The sequence below is a fragment of the Xenopus tropicalis genome, chromosome 8 (assembly GCF_000004195.4).
Source record: "Xenopus tropicalis strain Nigerian chromosome 8, UCB_Xtro_10.0, whole genome shotgun sequence".
In the NCBI taxonomy this organism is placed as follows: Eukaryota; Metazoa; Chordata; class Amphibia; order Anura; family Pipidae; genus Xenopus; species Xenopus tropicalis.
The window spans coordinates 83,593,210-83,608,415 of NC_030684.2; the positions used below are offsets into that span (position 1 = coordinate 83,593,210).

General features: G+C 39.4%; 1 protein-coding gene across 4 annotated transcripts in view; it reads right to left on the minus strand.

Moving 5' to 3' along the window:
- Positions 1-8,092, minus strand: part of cep128 (centrosomal protein 128kDa) — a 120,759-nt gene extending 112,667 nt beyond the window's left edge. For 3 of the 4 annotated variants that reach the window (XM_031890960.1, XM_031890961.1, XM_031890962.1), the window contains exon 1: positions 7,898-8,092. The gene's annotated coding sequence lies outside the window, so the exon portion shown is untranslated. The remainder of the gene's footprint in view (positions 1-7,897) is intronic. The other variant, XM_012969281.3, reaches the window with a different exon arrangement.
- Between the last annotated feature and the right edge of the window lie 7,114 nt (positions 8,093-15,206).

Below are 15,206 nucleotides of genomic sequence, written 5' to 3' on the forward strand. Positions count from 1 at the left end.
CAATAACAGTGTATAATAATAATAATATTAATAATATTGAAAGTAATAATAGAAATACTTTTAAACTATTTAAACCATTACTTTAAAATACAAAGAAATACTTTGAATAAGGATTTAAGGGAGTTTGTTTATATATAAATCTGCCCCTAAGTCTAATAAAATCATTGAAACATTAAATAAACCCAATAAGATTGTTTTTCAACAACTATGGATTTATGCAGCTTATTTAACATGAAATAGAAGTTAGTGCCATCTAAGTCAATGGAGCATGACTACACTAATGCCAGTGTAGCCGTGACTAGCTGATTGGCAAGAGAAGGCCTTTATGATCATGGTGAATATGAGACCAAAGGTTAGAAATCCCAGTAGGTGATAAACTGTTGTAATGTAATGCAGAAGGCTACATACATATATATATATATATATATATATATATATATATATATATATATATACTGTACATATATATATTACATATACACACACACACATACAGTACATATACATATGCATATATACATACATATACATATATATATACATAGTATATAGTCCAGAGTGGGGAGCACACTCATCAAATAAATTGATACCTTGGTGCCAGAGCTAAGGTAGTTATAGTAGTAGGTAGTGACGGCACTCAAAGGCTTTGCGCAAAATAATAAAAAGTCGAAAAATCACATATCAACTGCAGGTGGTGAGGATTTATTCGTCCAACGTTTCAGTCCATTACTTGGACTTTCGTCAGGGATATATATATACACACACACACACACACACACACACACACACACACACACACACACACACACACACATATATATAATGCTCAGTGTAAACAGGCAAAAAACACAAGCAGCTTAAGAAGATAAATATATAAAGGAGAACCAAGTCCTAAAATGAATATGGCTAAAAATGCCATATTTATACACTGAACTGACCGCACCAGCCTAAAGTTTAAGCATCTCAATAGCAGCAATGATCCAGGACTTCAAACTTGTCACAGGAGCTCCCTATCTTGCAAAGTGTCTGCAACACTCACGTTCTCAGTGTGTTGTGAGCAGCTGTTGGAAAGCTTAGGGGTTGTCGCAAATTATCAAGCAGAAAATGAGGTTGGGCTGTAACATAAGCTGATGCTACAGGGCTGATTATTAAATTCTGCTGCTAATTGCATTGGTTGCAGAGCTTTCATGTAGTAATTATCGGTATTAATTACTGATCAGCCTTATATTGTGATGTTGATATTCTATAAATACAGTATATTGTGAGTGGGTTACTACACTCAGGTAAGTGACAGCAGCACAGAGGATGTTCAGTGAATCAGCAGAAAAGAACACAGGGAGCTACTGGGGCATCTTTGGAGGCACAGATCTTCCCTGCTAAAAAGCAATAAAGCACTGAACCCCGCATCCCCATGAAAGTGTACTTTCTGGTTATATATTTAATCAATCTGTGTAGAAAATAAATCAGATCCCAGACAAGATTTTTAATTTAGAAACCTAAATACTGACCAGACCATTTAACAGCTTTCTTTCCAATTCACCTAAGCAGACAATGCTCTGAATTGAACTGACCAGTGGGCCTGGACTTTAGCTGCAGACATATTCATCAATATGAGATGCTATAATTACTTTACCCAGTTTGGAAGTTTAAACCTGAATGAGCAGCAGAACACTTTGCTCCTGTCTGCAGAGTGTTTATTAAACTCACTATTGAGCTGCCTATTTGTTTCTTTGCAGAAATCACAAAATGAATCCAAGAATATTAGTAAATCTTATTTATACTGATGCATACTAATATTTGTAACCAGTTGGAATATACCTAATCTTTTATGATGATGATTTAGTACAGCCAACCATAAAATTCAGATACAGCTTCATAGTGTATATTATAACATGAAGCCATAGAAAATATATTTTATTCATGCTTATGATAGAGATGAAAGCCAAATGCAGCACAGCCAACTACAAAATACATTTTCCAGTGTATAACATGTAGCCAGAGAGTGCCAGAGAGTAATGAACTTCTTTATGCAATATATAACAATAAAGGCACAAATGCTCCGGGGCTAACCAATACAGCCACCAGAGCAACTAACTACATCTTTGCTTTCATTTTTAACTTGTAGTACAATGAACAAAACTAATAGCTTATGTATGTGCGGTAGTTGCAGTTCAATTGCCTATAGCAAACAATCAGCAAAGTTCAAAGCAAACATATGGGCACAACTTGCTAAATTATAGGTTTAGTCAATTTTGCTAGTGAAATGTAGTAACTACTGCAGGAGTTTGGGTGCTAAAACCCTCCTTTTAGGTAGAGAAAACCTAAATGTTTGCCATTGGTGCAATACATGTGCCGTCTGTCACCAAGGGCAGCATCTAACCGAAATACCGCCCCAAAGCATTGAAACAACAGATACTTATTATAATATAATATACTTAGAAATTATTTTATCTGTAATATGTGTCCCAGGAATCTATTAGTCAAATTTCAAAGGGCTTAGAGAATCACCAGTTATTTTTGGTGCTAGATCCCCTATTATTAAATTATATTAAATTTAAAGAAAATTCAAGTGTGAGAAAAATTACAGTTAAGTTGTGCAGACCTTTATTGTGGCATGGCTCTGATTCAGTTCAGCTGAATATTTTGGATTGGACCAAATATAAATTGTGCAAAATGTACTAGAATTTGTCTAAATCCCAAACCAAATCCTTGACTTGCATTCCCACAGCTGCTATTATTGATCAGCAGGAACTGTGTCATAACCCTGTGGTTCCCAAACTGTGGAGCATGTTCTCCCCCAAAGGTGGTATAGAAAATTGCAAGGGGCCCAGGATGTTTGAGAGCCTGGCGTTAGTGTTGTTACCAGGGGGAGGAAAAAATTTCATTTCAACAGGACAGCCTACATGGACTGTTCTTATAGGTAGCTGAATACAAACCAAACCAAAATCAGTTTTGGTTTACATACACAGCCAATTCATTGCTCAAATTTTGTCTGAATCCTTTGGATGCCTGCCCAGACCAACAGATACATTTGTATCATTTCAGTTTTCTGTAACAAAATAACAAACCAAATGACAAACATACATCACTCTTTGTCCATTAGCTTGAAAACCTCCGAAAAACTGAATATGGAAAAATGGGAAGAGACACAGAAAGGGGCAGAGGATGCTTTGAGTGACTAGAAAAAAAAATGTTTACAATATATCTGATACATTGAATTGTAACAAAATCTCATTCCTAGAAATTCAGTTTAGTACAGACCTCACTTTGACAATTTTGTGGCAACACTTTGCACAAAGTTTTTGTACAATGTAGGGCACTTTCACTAAAGCATGGGGTCCTAGCCTAGACTACAGAAAACAGCACAGGACCTTAACACCTCCTCCAACATACGTTTTAAATTCTTCAGATGAAAGCAAATATATATTAAAAAAAATTATGGCATCTGCTATGTATTTAATTTCTATACCTGTGTACCAAAAGAGCTTTCACACAAGACTTTTAGCTGTTCCTGGTGCACAACTGTTATTCAAAGGCTTGTTTTACCAAACACTGTTGAAGAACAGTTCTGAGTGATGGTATCATAACTATCACTCAGTGTCTATGAAGCTGTATTCATCCTGCATTGAGCTTGTCTGTCAGATAATAAAATAGAACTTACTGCAGATTAGAGAAGGAAAAAATAGCTGGTTTATAAGATTGGCACAGACATTCACTGCCCCCTACCAGTTATAAACTGCACAGCAGCCTGCAGAAGGAAATATAGATATAAATAATGTAGTATATAAAAATCTCCATTATTTTTTAAACACTATCACCTATAAGATAAATGTGACCAGCAGTGGCAATCCTAATACAGGAAGTGAGTGGAAGTTCAAATGCTAATAAGCAGCCCCACAAACTACTGGTAAAATTCAGGGGAATGTTTCTGGTGTCAGCATCTCATTATTACCTGTGCTTTTTCCCTGTAATGGATACAGCTAAAACTAATTTTGGCCTACCTTACTTTTATCCTCCTCTTCTCATCACCTTTAATGCCATTTGGTGTTTTCCCCACTATATCTCCTTAATTCCACCCTTTCCCGTCTCTGATTTCAAAATCTAGAGCTCTTGCTCACTAGATGTTGAGGCCAAATGCACCTGAAGCTGAATGACTATTGCTATTATCCCTATTATCTAGTTTTCTTTTTATATGTTTGACTTTTTACATTACAAACATGCCTGGTAGTCTTTCCACCAGTAATTTGGACCAGAATGCTGTTTCTGTCTGAAGATCTCTGCCCAAAGGGACACTAAACCCTGCTGCACTGCACTGCTCAGCCAAACTTTACTCAGTTGTTGCTGGACTACAAATCCCAGAATAATGTAATATATAATGAAGGGTGAGGCAGGCTAGGAGCTGTAGTCCAACAACATCAGGGTTGTATTCTTAAAGCAATATTGCACAATAAACCTTTTCAAGCTCTCAAGTGCCTGCTGCAGCATTGAAATGCAAAAGAATCCTCCAATGGGAATCCTAGCTGATGTGTGTAAATCTGGCTCCATGCTCTCTGTTCCTGCAACTGGAGTTGGGAGCATTAAGCAGTTTCCCAGCACTGAACAAGTCTGTCCTTTATCCCCAGGTCGGATTCCTGTGCCATATAATGAAGGGAAAAATGACATAATTATCACTTTATGTAAGGTACCAGCAAGGTGCCTGACACAGTGCTTGGAATCAGCATTCTCATTGGTCAGTTCTCTTGCATCTTTCATTAAGTTTTCAGTCAGTACAATTCTTATTGGTGAATTGGTTGCATCAACTTCTAGATAGAAATAAGGGAGCAAAGGGACAGCTTTGTGATTAGGTTTAGTGACCCTTTTAAGATCTAAGCACTTCCTACATTTTGTGAGCAATGAATTAGTACTTTCCCTTGTAATTCTTGCTATGTTCTTCCTGAGCACAAGGTCAGTCACTACCCCTTGTATTTTCTATTCCGGCTCGTGCTATACTTCCTAAACAACATCCTAGGCATTTGCCCACTAGAATTAAAATCACTATAACCAGCTTTACCCACTCAGACAAACTGCAACATTTCCCTGTATTTCCTGTGCATTAAGACAGTATTTGCCTCTTAGTACTTCTAGGGCAATTAACATTTTGCCTTCTTCCACTGTACGTTCTGCACATTCAAAGTATTTTTCTTACCCATTGGCGCAGTCACTGATCATTTTTGAGCTCTATGAAAGCTTCTTCTCCTTTTTTTTCTACTCCACACTGAAACAGTCACTTCTGCTTTGTATATAGTACCTTGCACATACAGTCACTTCCTCTCTGTATTTCTTGCTTACCAAAAAAAAACACTTTCCTTCTCTTTTCCTTTGACAATTTCATCCCCCTCCTGCTACACACTGAAACATTCAGTGCCCTTCTAATTCCATAGTGCTAAGACAACTTCTTCCCTCTATGTCTATGAAGATTCTTATTCATCCAGGTCATTATATACAGTATCTAGTAGAAAAAAAAAAAAGGACTTTTCTGTGTTTTTTCTTGAAAACGTTTCACCACTCATCAGAGTGGCTTCTTCAGGTCAAATGACTGGTACGGAATTCCCGGCATTTAAACCCTTGAGGGTAGTACAATCACAGACATCCAATCACAATGGTTCCATTGAACGTATTCAGTTAGGTGTTGGCTGAAACTGACAGGTGTAAGAAGGTATGAACCCATCACAATGGTACCATGATTGTAATTGATGCAGGTGTTAATCCTTCAAAGTACATGACTGGGAGTGTGAACTGTTTTGGACTGTGCAATAGTTATCAAAGAGGGGGGGAACCTGGATATTGAAGTATACAGGAAACCCACCCACACAGATCACTGTGGCAACCAATGCAGAAGAAATACAAACATATAAAAGGACCTGGGCCTTTATCAAAACTAAATCAAAGACAAGCAAAAAGTTCTTCCCTCTAGTATTTGCTAAATCTAATTCACTCAGCAATCCATGGTCTTAATGATAAACATATTTATTCCCACTGTTATAGTAGACAGCTTATGTCTATATGATAGGGCCACCCTTGGCTTTTAGCCCAAACCCTGAAGGTGGTCAAACACATAGCAATAAAGATTGTTCCCACCCTCCACTGACGTTCAGGGCTGAAATTCTACCTCCACCTTCCGATTCAGCCCTAAATGTAGATTTTGCTTGGGCGCCTTCAATGGTGCCTGATCAAAATCTTTTAACCTGGCGATCGACGAGACGACTGATACCTGCAACCTTTGCGATATCCGTCGCTTCTTTGAGATGCCATACACGCACCTAATATCGTACGAAACAAGGTTTTGTACAATAATATCTGTGCGTGTATGGCCGGCTTGAGAAAGGCAATGAAGCACACGTGTTTTCCCACTGGCGATTTACATGATCACAAGTGGGAAAACATATCGGGAGATTAGTCACCCCAGTAGTGAAGATTTACTGCAGGCAGCTAATCTCCCCATGGGCCTTCAAAAAACGCTCTTTATACACATAACCTGCACTTTTGCTACCAATGAACCATTCCTAATTTGGCTTTCCTCTGTTTGGTGATAATTTACCTTGTCTTCTTTGTATTTTTAACTCATAAACTGTGCAAATATCATTTTTACAAACTCTAATAGGACTCACACTGTTGGACCACAGTTATAAATATGCATTATTTATAGCTCAGTTTGAAACAATGGACGAGAAACTAAACTACTGAGAAAAAGAAAATATGAAAAAAAAATTACAAATACCTATATGTAATAAGTAGCCGGACTATCCATTTAATTGCTGGCTATTTAATGCTCTTTCTGCAGTTATTCTATACTGTTTGCATGTTTACCCCAGTCACCACTGCAGCCTTGCATGGTATCACAGTTAGCCTGATGCTCTCTCTTAAAAAAGAATTGCATTTATGTTACAGTCTTTGTCAGCTAATGACAATGGCTTGTACCTCCTGCAAGAAGCTCTAAGTGCTCTCCTGATACTCAGCAATGCCATCCCTCACTGCATTAGAATTATTTATCACCAGTTTCTAAAAACGCATGCTGTAAGAAAATGGTCTGCCAAAGTTCTAGGTACGCTCCGGAATGCACAAAGCAAGGCAAGAACATAACCTATAACTATTACCAGTTGTTAAAGTGAAATTATCATTAAAATACATTAGAAACAGACAATTTGAATAATTGTTTATAAATATAATCAATGAAAAATTCTAAACCATTTTACATATAAAAGTGAGTTAGCTTCAGGAGCACTTACCAAACAAAAAAGAGGTAATGTACAAAGCAATGTAATCTAACTATCTATGTTTAATTTTCTATTTCTCTAAACTGTTCATATGCTAATAAATGGTGTGTCGTGTCATCAGAATACACCAATAATAACTTTAAGTGACAGACACAGGCATTTCCATAGACACTGCTGCAGCAGCCATAGCAACACCTACAAGCACCAACATTAACGCACCCAAGCCAAACGCTATAAGAACCAGTACACAAAGCAGTTTCATGAAACTGACAAACTTTCACAGCGTGGGAGCAACAGGGCAAAACAAACAATCAGACCTTTACTTTCATTTCTCACCTGTAGTGGGCATTTTAAAAGTATTTGCTGACCAGCTGCTAAGGGCGTCTAGGTTGTGCAATTTAGCCCCTGTGTTAGTAAATAAGCCACTCATAGCATTAATATCACTAGTTCCTTTATTCAAGCAGCACCATGAGTGCAACACAAGAATCACATGCCCTGTCTTTGTGGAAACAAGAGTTCTGCTCGAGTCAGACCACACTATAATACATAGTATATGAAAATATAAATCTGCAGACAGTTAGACCAGGGCCGCCATCAGTGGTGGCGGAGGGCAGTGGTCCCGGGCCCGGCTTTGCTGCACTTACTTTGATTTCCGGCCACCCTGCTGTCAGAGAGCTGCACAGATCGGGGCGATTCCGGTTGCTAGGGTGCCTGCAAGTCCTTTCCCTACACAGCTTTCATACTGCCCAACTGTCCCGCTTTCCCTCACAAGTCTCATCACGCGAGACTGGCATCACCCTGACACAAACACACACTGACACACACTGACACACTCTCTAGTGACTCACACGGACCGCCTGTGGGAGTGACGGGGCGGTGTAACGCTGCCTTCATGTGCTTCCTGCTTGCTACCAGGACCTGTTGCCGTAGCAACCACTACTCCCAAACTGACCAAAAACCAAGGGTGTTTTGTGCAAAATCGGGACAAGTGACATTTGTCATTTTAGATAATTATTTATTCTTTGTTTATTCCATGATTATTGAACTTTAAATAAGCTACAATGAGAATCTCACTTGCACATCTTCGTTATGAAGACAAAAACATTTTAACACCCTTTAGGGCAAGGGCACGTTGCTATATTGTCAGCCTGCAGTGCAGATAAGAGCAGGCTGACAATACACCCATGAGAGTAATAGAGTAGAAAAGGTACAATTACTGGGGGGGGGAGTGGAAAATGTTAGGCACCCCAAGTGATTGTAATTACCCAGGTTTGGACTGGGGGGTGCAGGTGCCCTCACTGGCCATGTCCCCTAAATCCCCACCCCCGCTGGGGTCCCCCTAACCCCCCACAGGGTCCCTCACCTGACATCCTCCCTGTCAGGGGAGGAACAGTTGGGCAGGGGGAGCCAGGGCAGGAACTAGGGGTAGGCAGAAGAGGCAGCTGCCTAGGGCGCAACGATTGAGGGGCACTCTCCTGCTTACCCCTAGTGCTACTTTGTCATTGCCTCTGCCGCTTGTCATTAGCGGCGGAGGCAATGACCAATCTAATCACCCCGCCCCCCCTGCACCGCCTCCTGTGCTTTGGCGCACATGCACCGTTCGGGGGGCGGGGAGGTGGGCGGAGTTGGCCGACCGGGTTGCCTAGGGCGCCCGGTCGGCTTGGCCCGCCCCTGGGGGGAGCAAAGGCAAGGGTTGGGTCTAGCCCCACCGGGATTTTTCCCGGTGGCCCAGTCTGACCCTGTACTTACCTGATACCCCGGGCCAGTGCCCCTGTCTACAGAAAGCTGCACCAACTAAGGGTACTTGCGTGCAAGCGTTCCTCTTCCTGACTTCGTTCTTTGTAATCCTGGGGCCAACGCATGCACAGTATGGTGAGAAAGCCAGCTTTTTTGTTAAAGTTTGGATTTTCACTCTACTGAGCATGTGCAAGCAACGTGAAGACATAAGAAGGAAGATGATCGCTCACTCACGGGTACCAAGGCTGGTAATAACTAGAGCACTGGCCTGGGGTGTCAGATAAGTGATTATAACCATTGGGGAGTGCCTGACATTTCATTGTGCTTACACCCAAAAGCATTCAATCTGCCAGGGTGCAGGCCAACAAATGCCCATGGTAGAGGAGATCTACTGCCGGGCAACTAATTGCCTACTGTGTCAAACTCATCCACAGTCTATTCATTCCTATGGGATTTTTAGAAGCTTTTTTTATCAAATGATGAACTCTTACTTTCACCCTTTGATAAATATGCTTCTGAAACTTCCATAGGAATGATTAGAATGCAGGTAAGTTATTAGGTATTAAACTCACATTTTGATAAATCTGCTCCCTAATTGTAGCTTTGGTTTTCCAAAGTTGCTTGATGTTTCTACATGACAGAAATTCAGAAAGCCGGTTTCTTACCAGTGATTTACATGGATGACTAATCTCCTTGGCCTTATAATGAATAATATATAACACACTGTGTAACAAGTCTATATAGCGCAATAAACTTTGTTCAACTTTGGAAAATTAAGTGCCGCATAACGTTTCCCACCTGCGATTCAATTTGTTGCCATTGGGAAGGCGTTTCAGGGAGATTAGTCACAAACACTAGCCAAGATTTATTTGCGGGCGACTTATCTCACCATGTGCCTTTGCCTTAACCCAGTGACACATAAGGTGATTAGTCACCCTGCAATTAACCTTCTCTAATGGTGGGGACTAATCTCTAAATGCTTTCCTATCAGCAGTAATGTAAATCACCTGTAGGAAAACATATGTGTTGCTTTGGCTTTCTGAAATCACCCAAAGATTGTTTGCGAGGAAACTCTGGGTGACTTTGGAAAGCTGAAGTGACTCATGCTTTCCTGTTAATCATCATTTTAACAGTTAATAAGAAAACACCTACTAGGGACTACAGTTATAATGTACATACTAAATTATTGTGGTATACAGCCAGTAAATATTATGCATATACACTTTGATGTTTACAAATTACTAAATGAGAACATAATTTTAAAATATATATGCTGTAAAGAGATATATCATAAGTTCAGAGCTGTTAGCTCAAAGACTCACACATTGAGCCAGATTCAGTTCCATAAGAAAATATTATTTTATGCTTTATCACGTAAAAAAAGTTTTCCCATAGACTTCAATAGAGTTTTCATGTAATAAAAAGTGAGGCAAGTTTTTCTTATTAAAATCTGGGGCATTGTGTATCATTTTTCTACCGCAATAGTCAATACAATCATATATGAGGAGTAATACTGATCGTTTGTTCTCCCTAATGGAAACTACATGGTGCATACACTTTGGGGCAGCTTTTAAGTGCTGAACTTTTTCTTGTTTAAGAAAGTCTGCTCGATGAAAAATACTTCAACTAATGAGTTTTTTTGCCCTGAAACCCCGTGTGAAAGGCTTGAGCTATCATAAATCTTCCTACCTGTGTTGAGAGAGAAATATCCATTTCCATTTCCATTGGTGCATAAAGGGATGTCAGTAACATGACTATTGGTGGGTCAAGTAATATAGCCCCTTTATGAGTTGTCAGAGTTCCACTAGTAGATTAATATGGGTAAATATTGGTTTACCATTACACCTCATTGCTACAAATGTTATTACAGTTGAAATGGCAGATAAGCCCCTGCCCTCATGGGTGCTCATCAAACACCCTTCTTGACCATATGATTAAGGCCCTGGTTTATCTGACATAAAACTATCTATAAACCATGGAATATTGCCAAAATGTTACTTTACTATGTGCCAAATTTAGACCCTCACCTCAGGGTATCTCTTATAGGGGGGATACTATTCTCCTGCTGGATGTTATCTTGGCAACTCAAATGAAACCTTTACGGGAGCTGATGAAAGGCTAAGTTTGTGGGAAGGTGGCAGGTCGTTTAACTTGGCAGGGGGGTAGGCAGATAATGGAAGGTGGCCAAGCTATGTTGCTTCAGGCTGGAAAATGACCAAAATCTCCTCAGATTTTGTCATTTTCCCAACATTTTTTTTATAAATTTGCCTTTAGCTCTTAATAGATCTGTCGGTGCCATCAAACCCAGTCCCACATCTACGTGCGCCTTGGAATAAGGATTTTACCAGCAGGAGTTTGCATTTCATATGCAATTTGTCATTTCACTTTGGGGGCATTTCCTGAAGGGTAATTTTAGTTTGCCCAGGGAAACTATACATCATTTTTTTCAGGACAATCTGTGCTTTCTAATGTTTTCTATATTTCTGTGTACTTCCACTTCTGTAACAAGATTTAAGGGTCTAAATACTGTCTTCTCTAGCCCCTACTCATTACTGGTCAGCAGAAATCTGGCCCACACCAACATGCCCGGTGAATAGAGGTCCAACAGGACTAGGACCCACTGGGTCTTTATCCAGTACCCCGTTGGGCCAGTCCAACCCCTTACCCAAATATCCCAGTTTGGGTGCCAGTGTGAGTGTGTATGTGCTGTTTGCTGATCACCAAGATGGCTGCTGGGAACAGGTGGGGACCAATGCTGCCAAGCAGCTCTGTAGTTCTGGACATGCTATGGGGGCACAGATAAGTTGAGGCAAATGTCAGTGAAGTGATTAAAGAGGGGGCACTGTTGCTAAAACTAAAAATTTGCCTGGGAGGCTTTACTTTTCCTTTTATTAAAAATGTTTACAATATATTCACACAAAATGGTATTATTGCCTCACTGATAAAGCTAAAACTAGCATAATCATGCAAATGTGAGGTAAAAACTTTTTATATATATATATATATATAAACTTTTTTAATCAGTGTTTTACTTGTTTATAAAATGTTAATGAGGCTTTTTGCACCTATTGTTCTAGGGTTAGACAGAAACTTGTCCCCTAACAATAGGCTGCTAATCCCCATTAATATGTAAATGATCCCCCAATGGGCCCCCCCCAGAGGTGTGAAATGGAGACTCGGTGAAACAAAACAAAACAGAAGAGCTTAGAATTGATCTGACAGACTTACCCTGAGCTTTACTCCATTTTGAAAATGTCGGGGAAAAATGTTGTTAAAACATCATATAAATGTCGTTTAAACGACAAATTCACAAAAGTGTCTGTAAACTGTCTTTCCTAAATTACAGCATGCCATTTGCCCCAGCACCCAAGCATTATTTGTAGCCATAAGAAAAAAAACTAATGAAATGATAATACTGTGCAATGCAGCAGTAACATTTTTGCGCATTCCAATCTTTGGCATGGTTCTTGCAGTGACAGAGATGGCAATGCTCAAACAAGGCACAGTATTTGCTGGTAAATAGAACATAGGCCATATGTCATGTCAGTTGTGACCAGCAGATGGCACAGTTTCACTATCTGTGATTTTACTATGCACAGACTTTGTTGTGTCAAGGAAGCAGGCTTGCCTATCAAAAGAGACAACCTAAAAAATGTAAGGGGTGGAGATGGTTCACTAAGTGTTTATATGGAAAAGCCAACTTGAGTTTTAAAGAAGCACTTGAACTGTTGCAATGAAACCAAGAGCAACAGCAGGGAGGCTCAGGCAGCACAATCATCTGAAACACCAAGAGCATCATCATCTGAAGGAGAACTGCAGGGCAACACTGGCTGTGGTACAAGATCAGCTTAGCCACTGTCTGCTTTGGTACCTGAATGCACATTAGAGAACTAGCAAGTAAGCAGAACTCAGGAGCAGTTACTCTCACCAAGCTGCAGAATAAACACCAAGAGAGACTGATCGGCGTCTTGGCAGAAAGTAAGTAAAAAGATTCTCATTGGTAAGAATTGTTGTGTACTTTAGTGTTTTGCACCCTTAAACAAAAAGTCCATATGTAGCATAGTGAACAGTAAATCAGCTGACAAGCCTGGCTACGTGTGAACTAAAGGTGACAGGTGGATACAGTCAAATGAGCCTTTACACAGTGAAGCAGTTCTAGACTCAAAGGCACTGGATTTATAATTTGGATTAGGAAGCATATCCCAGTCTAGGATGCAATGGTCAGGACACACATAAGGAGGGTTTTACCTGTTTATTTATTGGATCCTGTGTAATGGAGCTGAACCTGATAGTGCCCACCATCTGAAAAAAATGATGTAGTGTAGATTGTGATGTCCCAATATTTCTAGTATGAATGTGTTCCTTTATATTTGATAATGTAAATTCATGCCGTAGTCCAAAATATCTCTGCTTTACATGTGTTCCATCACTTCTGATAAATTATATTCATGCTCTAGATTAACAATTTTTTAACTGATTTGACTGAATCCCCCTCTTCTTGGTTAACATTTCCTCTGCTGTGCTGTGCACTCAGAAGTTATGTCACTAGCACAAACAACAAATTGTGGAGTACACAGAACATTTTCACTTGCACACACATTATTTAGCACTTGCTTGGGCAAAATTTTAAAATAGCAAATATACAAATTGTAGATGTGTCAGTCATCTTGCTACAGTTCTGAGAATATCTGATACAGCAAAGCATTCAATTTAATGTTGCTTTTAGTGAACTGCCCCCCCCCCCCATCCAGAGCTTTGTGTCCCCTAGGGTGATTTTAACTAATAATAACATTGAATAAATACAGGTTGCTGAGCTGCAGTGATTCTAGCTGCATTTTAAAAAAGTGTCATGGATTTTTTACATTAACTGATTACCTAATAATTAGAGCCCAGTTGGACAATTTTGGAAACTCTTCTCAAGATTCTAATGCCCAGTAAACATGTTTACTGGTATTCCGCATCACTGGGTTACATAAATAATGCAGAAAATGTGGTGACAGGGGATGTTTTACAAATACCCCTGCTCAGTACATGGACAAGAGGGCAGTATGGACAAGAGTCAGAAACTCTACTGAGTCTGTTAAAAAAATAGTTAAAAATGTCATGTATTATTAATTGGACCACCAAACTGCACTCAGAAACAGCTTTGGCAATACATAACAAAATAAATGGCATTTACCTTGGGCCACCAAATGGTGGTCCCTTGTAATAAAAGTATCAAATGAAAATTTATTGTTTTACATATAATATCGGAGGTTGTATGTTGGCCTGACAGCTGTTATAATTCTGAGAGTTGTAATTTTATGTTGTTATAAAATGATCTATCCCCTCCAACTACAGCTTAGATTTTTTTCTACTTCTCAGGCACACCTCATCCCTTACTCCAGTCTTAACTATTACTGTGATACTTTGCAGAGCTGTGAAAAGCTAACTGTAAATTCTTTTTTTCTTGACACTCCTATTACTGTTATTAGGAAATATGAGCATGGCATATAACACGTCTGTATAAAAAACTGTTATTTGTTGCAAATCAACAGTTGGAAGAGTTCTGTGTCTGAATGAGCTAAGGTGCTAAGTATAATTCTCATTCACAGATCTAAGGAAGACTTGTGCTAGTTTGAGAAAAACTGGTGAACAGGGGATCCAGAGAACTGTGCCTCATAGCTACTTTTACCAGATCATGTAAACATTGGTACACTCTATTTTGAGATGGCTCACACTATTCCTTACCAAATGCCCTGCTTGCCCCACTGTCTCCTGCATCTGATACTGCTTCTGCCCTATACTGGTGCCAGTTGCCCTGTTGGCTGTGAGTGCACAGATGGGACAAACCACAAAACCACCTGCAGGAATGTTCATGTACTTCCAGAGGTGCCCCTATATACAGAGACACTGTAAGTATTTATTGAAAGCAGGGCAACTGACCACATAAATTGATGGTGTCCCATACATTTGTTATGTCAAAATAATTTCAGAGTTCTTAAAAGTTTTTTGACTGCATATTCTCCCTTATTTGTGACGTGATGTAGAGGAATAGTTGCAATATAGGTTACTTTATAGCTTACTTTAGAATGTGTGCCTATAACTGCTGCTACTCATAGTTCTTTGTACCTCTTTTTCCCAATTAAACATGTTCATTGTTACATTGTTTCTATGCTCTTCCCATTATACTTATTTACTATTACAGCGTCTCTAATATACTCCATTACTGTTACT